This window comes from Lactuca saligna, chromosome 1 (genome assembly GCF_052625555.1).
Source record: "Lactuca saligna cultivar CGN05327 chromosome 1, ASM5262555v1, whole genome shotgun sequence".
NCBI lineage: Eukaryota > Viridiplantae > Streptophyta > Magnoliopsida > Asterales > Asteraceae > Lactuca > Lactuca saligna.
The window spans coordinates 194408228-194416356 of record NC_136417.1 but is presented as its reverse complement, the minus strand read 5'-3'; positions in this window follow the sequence as shown (position 1 = coordinate 194416356).

Here is an 8129-nt window from a genome sequence, read left to right as displayed (position 1 = left end):
CTCATTTCCTTGATCGTATCTCGGAACGTCATCTTCATTTGGAAAGCTTGTTCCAAAGGATTTGGGAAGACCATTGTAAGATTCAGACATCTACAAAACGGGAGAAAATTCAAGTTAAGTTGATTAGAATTCTTGATGCAACACCCAAATGAAACATCAAGCTAGGATCCAACACAATACTCTACAACCTAGAAGAGGGATGTCGTAATCTAGTTGCAGAATATTTGAAGGTAGGTAAATGTCGATTTACCAATTTCCACCATGAAAAACGAAAAGGAAGATTAAGTTTTAAATGAATTGAAACTCCTAGATCTTTTGAGATTCATTGAACTTTTTCAATGGCATGTTTAATCTCGATTATGCCCTACTATTTGTGACTGGGATCCCGAGGATCACAAACAAGGTGTGAATAACCATACGAATCACGTGGTGCACCCAATGCTACCATCACCTAATCAATGTGCCGGTTAGCCACACACGCTCCATTGATCTATGATAAGCATCGAGCCACCCTTCGCCACCAATGTCATCCCCAAATTAGTGTGCCGGTTAACCACACACGCTCCACTAACGTTTGACAAGGGTACGAAGTGTAATTCCATGGGTTAGCATATAATTTCACATTTTTCTTAAAGTAACTATGATTTGGGAATTTGTAAAAGCATTTAGTTACTTTGTACTTCATTATACTTATAATGGAAGGTTTCTGTCCTATCCTACCCGTTCGGCTAACGACCCTCCACTAGTCAAGAGTGCGGTGGGTAAGAGTGGATACCCATTCAATCGCCATTTTATAGGCAATTTCCTTAAACACCCCTTATAGACTAGTTTCGTGAATGAGGCCTACTAACGGTAAGACTGACCTTTTAGTTATACATATATAATATTAAACTTTTAATGTTATATATAGTATAAGGGTGTATTTTACACTTTTAAAATACTAGGTGGTTTAAATTATACTTTTAACTAACCAAAATCATTATGGATTTATTAAATCTCTTTTAATTATACACTTAATTAATTTAATAAAACCATAAGGGTTTAATTTGAACTTTTCAAAATCAGGGTTTTGGAATTTAGAGTTTCAAAATTAACTTTTAATCAACAATTTAAATTCCAAAACTTGAGAGCAAGTTTTGAAACTCTTCAAAATAATTAGGTTTTAATCTCACTTAAAATTTTCGAATTTAAGACATTTAAATTAAAATTTTAAATATTAAAACTCTTGATTTAATAATTACCATAAATTAAACAATTAATTTAAATTATTAAATCACAAGGGATTATCTAGATCATGAGGATAATTACCAATTATACATCTAAGATATCCTAATCCCTTGAATCCCTCTCTAAATCTCGAAAATAAGGGATGGGATAATTCAAGATCTTTAATTACCATATTTAACAATTAAAAGATAATTACAAGATATGAGATTATCCAAATCCCTAAAATTTAGGATCTAACCTTGGGGAAGGAGGTAATTTCGAAATCCAAGGGTTGGATAACCCTAGATTTCAAAATCTTGGAGGCTAAGGAAAGGATTTGGGAAACCCTAGCAAAAAATCGCCATCTAGGGTTTTGCAACCCTAATTGCGAAAATTACCTAGCCTTTACGGTTTATTAGCCATAAACCCTAATATGTCAAGTTCACAAATTTGAATAAAAGCTAATTGAAAACAAAAACCAATGGCTCTGATACCACTGATGGGTTTTATACAAACAATCCTATGTGTGCATGCAACCCTAGTATTGGATCTATGTTTTCACTATTAGTTATACAACTTTATGAACACAAAAAGAAACCTGGCATGCTACTATAATTTTCGAAAATTACATAGAAGTGTAGTAGACATACCTTTGTTGTTATATAGAAATAACAACTAGTTTCCTTGATCTCTTGAACTCTCTTAAACTCTTGAAAGCAAGCACCACAATTGTAGTGCCTCTAATGGCTCACAAACACCTTGAAGCAAGAAGGCAACTAAGAGAGAGAAGGGAATGATGCTAATTTCGGCCCTAGGGTTCCCTTGGAATCAAGTGGCCTCAAATTAAAGCATAGGGCATGTATTTATACTATAGGGTGCTAGGGTTTTAGTCTAAACCCTAATGGACAGCTTAGCCACCAAGCAGCCCAAGAAACCTTATGGAATGAGGCCTTGGACGAAAATATGATGATCCTTCATCATAATTTCGTTCCCCCTTAGTCCATTAGGTTTCCTAGCCCAAAACTCAACTATCACACATTTGACAGTTTATACCCCTTTATTTAATTAATCTCTTTTAGTCACCAAATTAATTCCTAATTAATTTATGACTAATACTAATTAAATAAATATGATTTCTCCTTTAATATATTATTCTTATAATATATTAATAAATCATAATATCTCCTCTCTCATATCAAATTACCTTGTCAAGTTGCTTTGGTGAAGGCAACCAAAAGGACCATGCTCATAATCGGGTCAAGTACATACCAAAACAGTTATGGACTTAGACACTAATCCAACAGGTGTAACATCCAAATTTTCAGGTATTATGTTGATCATTTATTTTTTTGAGTAAAAGAGAGGGACTCGACGAGTTGAGGCGTAGACTCGTCGAGTAGGACCGCGATTGCTGACTGGATTAATGAATGGACTCGACGAGTCGGAAAGGGTGGACTCGACGAGTCCGTGTCGTGGATTGAAACCTTAATTCTTGGGGTCTATGCCCTATTTAAAGACCTTTATAGCCTGCATTTGCAACCATTACACCCCTGAGAAACCCTAGAGAGCAGAGAGATCGTTTGTGGTGCAAGCTAATTCACCATTTCTTGTGTGTTTTAGCAAGAAGGAAGTAGGTAGAACAAGCTAAGCGGGTTGAGGAGCTTGGATCCACTTCTATTTGATCATAGGAAGCTGTTGGAGGTAACAATCTGTGCCATCCTCGTGTTTATAATGATTCTAGTGGAATCTAGGGTTTTCTTTATGCCTCTTTTAGTTGAATCTGGAGTATGTGAGGTCCTAAGGCAAAATGGTTCATAGATCTGGACCTTAAGAGGTCCAGAGAGTCCTTTCCACTATGCTTTATGCCATACCTTTTTGAGTTATGAGCTTAAGAGGCCATTTTAGAGGTTATTTCACCAAAAGAAGCTTTGGGTGTGTTGCATGTGTACCAAGATTCGACCTTTACGTGATTATCGTGCTTGGGAAGGTCAGATCTATAGGTTAGAGAAGCAGATCTGACCTCAGAAGGTCATTTGAGTATGATCATGGAAGCAACTCGCCAAGTTCATAAGTGGACTCGACGAATCGAGTTGGGGTTGCCCCGTGATTCGTGACAGGAGGAACCCGTCGAGTGGAAGGATGACTCGACGAGCCAAGAGAGGCAAGAAGGATTCAGAGGACCCGCATGGACTCGCCGAGTCGCCCATGTGCACTCGACAAGTCGGGTCAAAGTTTGACCGTTGACCTTCGTTGACCTTAGGGTTTTGGTCAAGACTGATTCAAGGGAGTTCAGGGAGGTGTCGTGAAAGGCCCCAACTTTTGTATTTTTGAAAGACCCAAACTTTCATACTTCACAATATTATTACTCCAAAACATGCTACTTGCATATTCATAAAAGCAATATTTTACATTGATAAAGGGATTACAAAGTACTGGATACAAACCGACTATTACAAAGTGTTATATATTATATAACTACCCAGGATATTGTAATTTATACAAACATAAACTGAAGTACAAAAGTACTATTACAAACTATTATAAATCTTTCAAAAGTATGTGATCATACTAGTTACTTATCACCTGCAGTTTTTAAACATTGATAGGGTAAGCGGTGACGCTTAGTGAGTTCAATAATAGATACAATATAACGTTATGCCATATATATACTTCAATGTGGCAAAATCAAAGAGGAACAACAAGACATATGTGAAATCATGTGACAAGCGTTCATATCAATCAAAGACTTTATTCCAGTGGCAGAGCCAAGACCAAAGTAAAGAGGTATCCTAATTTTATATTGAGGGTAATCCAAAAAAAAAAATCAGAGTACTTGGCTTTCCCCGGTTCCATTTCGGTTTTAAACCCTAACTTTAATCGAATCCTTAGCTAACCTCAAGTATTGTTATATAAACATGAAGTTGAAGTATATTTTGATACTTGAATCAATGTGGGATTCAAAGTAGACATCAAATGAAGTATGAGGATAGCAGACTTATATAATAGACAAAAATGGTTGAGTTTACATATGTTTGGCGATGTGGGATAGTATAGTTGGGAAAAAAATAGACAAAGGATATGTAAGGAGAAAGAATTGAACTTGAGAGCTTTACTTCAATAAACCAATACATTAACAAGTAGCTCTCCTATTTGTTTTGTGTTATAATTGAATGGATGCATATATATACATTATATCGAAAAAAAATTAAAAGATTCGTAAACAGAAATTACACTACCGAAATTTTTTTGAGGGGTATCCCGGGCTACCCTGGGATCTCCTTGGATCCGCCTATGCTTTATTCAAAGATATACTTTTCAATGCTTGATATACATTAATAAAACTTTGGCCCAAATGGCATAGAAGACATGCAATTTCTGATTAACATCTTGTTAGATTTCAGGCTTATAGTCCTGTCTAACCATTTTCTAATGCCATAGAATAGAAGTCATTCTCTTACGGAGACATGCTCTACATGGCCAGAGGCTACGTACCAGTACCAATGTGAATCTAAGTTCTTTCACTGATCACATGGTCAAAGGTATTACATTTGCTATAAACATAGAGAATAAAATAACACGGGAAAATAACTCAGAATAATAACACTGAAAAGCACATATAACACATAGCATACAATTGTTCCTATATATTGAACTCACCTTAAATTAACCGGGGGTTAAAATAGTAATTTGGACAGTACTTCGGCTTTAAATATGACTTTCTATGTTGAAAACATGGAGCTTAATTAAAAACTGGGCTTTGCGAAGGTAGGCTTCAAAACCGAAAAGATAAATTTTTCGGGCTTCTCGGGAGCTTCGGGACGTGTTTCAGGTGCTAAAATTGATACCGGGGCTTCGGGGAAAGTCAAAATGAAGAAAATATGGAAAAAGGGGTGAAAAGTATCAAAAATTCAAAGTTAATCGGCAAGTCTCGCAACCCCCTTATTTATAGGGTGCGAGACCGAAGTCGGCTGGGAAGGAACCAGGCAGCGAAGCAGCTCGGTGGCATCGACAGCGAGGGGCACAAGGTTGTTGAGTGGCTCGGACGTGGCTCCTGCGAAACGAAGCACGTGGCTCGCATGCGAGAGGGGGCGGCGGTGGCGAAGCGAGGCTCGGACACGCGTGCGAAACACGTCGCTCTTCGGACGTGCCACGACTCCGGTGACGTATCTGCTTCGTGCGAGGTGACGTGGCCGGTACTATTCATGCGAGATTTCTCGGAAATTGAGCCCCGAACTTCTAAAATCCATAACTTTCGCATACGAGCTCCGTTTTGACGTTCTTTATATGCACGTGTAGCTAAAATAACGCTCTACAACTTTCATTTTGACTTCGTCGGCTAATTTTGACTTTATTTTTAATATTATTATTTTTAACAGACCGGGACAAGAAAATCCATTAAAAATTCATAACTTCTTCATCCGACATCCGTTTTCCTCAGACTTTTTACCGTTGTACTACAAATGACGAGACCTTCGATTATCGTTTAGGATGTATCGGTCAAATATCGCTTCTAAAATTCGAGTTTTTAGCTGTGTACTGCTAAGTTGAAACTTCGAAAAATCATAACTTCCTCATACGAAGTCAAATTTTGGCGTTCTTTTTATCGAATTTCCCGGTTTAACGAATACTATGACTTTCATTTAGATCACTAAGGCTAAAAAGTAGTTTATCAAAAACTCACTTTTTACGTCATTCGGTGACGTGCCGGTTTTGTCGCGGATCTTCGATTGGTCATAACTTCTTCGTTATAATCGGATTTCGACGAGGTTTTCGCCTAAACACTTCTAACGAGATTCTCTACAACATCAAATAATAAAATTTTACTTATTTAAAATTTTATATTTTCGCTAAATTTTCATTATTTGGCTATTAATTGAAATCTCATAAGACTTCCAATATTTTCTGAGTGATTTTAAACATAGTTTTACTTCATTTCTGGTAAAAACCATCTTGTTAGAACTCAACACTCAATTTCACATGGTATTTCACAATTTTATTCATTACAAAACACGATTTCGAAATGTGTATGTTACATTGTCCCTCAAGCAGGGCACTGATTCTGTTACTGTGGTTACCACGAAGTTTCATGAGAGGGCAATGTTCTGCCCTGGGTAGGTGTCTACCGAGCAGGCACACATGAGTCGGTATTTGGGCATTCTGAGGAGGGATATTCAGGAGTTTGTGTCGAACTCGACTTACCGAACATTTGCTGAGCTCCAGACAAATGCCCGGAAGAGGGAGATTAAGTTGGAGACTCGGGCAAGGGAGGAGGTTGAGTCTCAGGGGATGGATTGGCGGCCAACACAGTCTCAACCGGCAGCCAAGCATTATTATAATATTATATTATAATAATATAATATTATTTATATTATTATATTTTGAAAACATTATTATTGTTGTTTTGTTTTATCTTAATAAAAGATAACTTTGAAATTATTAATATTAATAAACTTAATAATAAAATATAATTGTTAAATAATAAATGTTTATTGATTAGGTTATAAAAAGTAAGGCTAAGGCTAAGGGTTATGGTTACACCTAGCCTACTCAAAAAGTGACGTCATATCAACATTACATCACCTCCACTACAAACCTATTACCAACCTACTATCTCTTGGAAATGGTCACCACTTTAAATCATTTTTTATTTTTATTTTTTTTATTTTTTTACATTAAAATTATTTAAAAAATAATTATTAAACAAAAATAAAAACATAAATATTAGCTAAAAACATTTTACATTAATTTAAAAAACATAAATTTAAAATCTACATTACTTAAAAAACATAATAATTTAAAACCTAAAGTACAAAAAAAAAAAACATATAAAATATTACTCGCCGTCATCCCCGTCGTTGTCATAGCCACCGTGTTGCTGGAATTGCTTTTGTCATACATGCTCAGTCAAATCATAACGTAAATTGTGATGTGTTTCACTATTTTGTATTTCCAAAAATCGTGTGAAGTATGCAGGGCTGCCGACTTGTATTGCTGCCGGTGGGTTAAGAATATCTACCGGATTATATATATACAAATAGCTATACCATTTTCTTCAATTATCATGTTATGTAAAATAACACAAGTAGTCAACACCTTCGTCAATTTCGATCTATCCCATGACCGTGTCAGATGTTTGATAATGTGCCACTTTTGTTTGCGGACCCCAAACGCCCGTTCCACATCCTTCATTGCCGATTCTTGTGCTAATTTGAACAATTTTCGTTTTTCATCGCCCGGAAATGAAAACGACTTGACAAACGTAGCGTACTTTGGATATATCCCATCACCAAGGTAATACCCGCAATTATATTGATGTTTATTCACAACAAACGACATATTTGATGCTTTACCCCGCAAAATATCATTAAATATTAGAGAGTCTCCAAGCACATTCAGGTCGTTTAACCCCGCCATACCAAAAAATGCATGCCAAATCCATAGGTCATGTGATGCAACGACCTCTAGTATAAATATCAGGATGCCATGATCACCTTGAGTGAATTGACCTCGCCATGCATTGAGACAATTTGCCCACTCCCACTATATACAATCAATGCTACCAAGCATTCCTGGTAAGCCATGTTTAGCTTCATGTGCGACATACAATTGTTCGATATCATTTCTAGTTGGATGCCGCAAATATATGTTACCATCAAACTCTATGAAATACTCACAAAAAAGACAAGCACATTCTAGCCCAGTCCTCTCAGACATTTTCAGATACTCATCTGAAGCATCTGCTGCTACGCCGTATGCCAATTGTCTAAGGGTTGTTGTGCATTTTTGTAGGGTACTAAAACCACGTTTACCTCTTGCATCCCATCGCAATTGGAAAAAATCATAATTGTTTTCCAAATATCTAGCAATACGTAAAAATAATTTTCTACTAATACAAAATAGGTCTTCAAATTTTGATAGGTCAT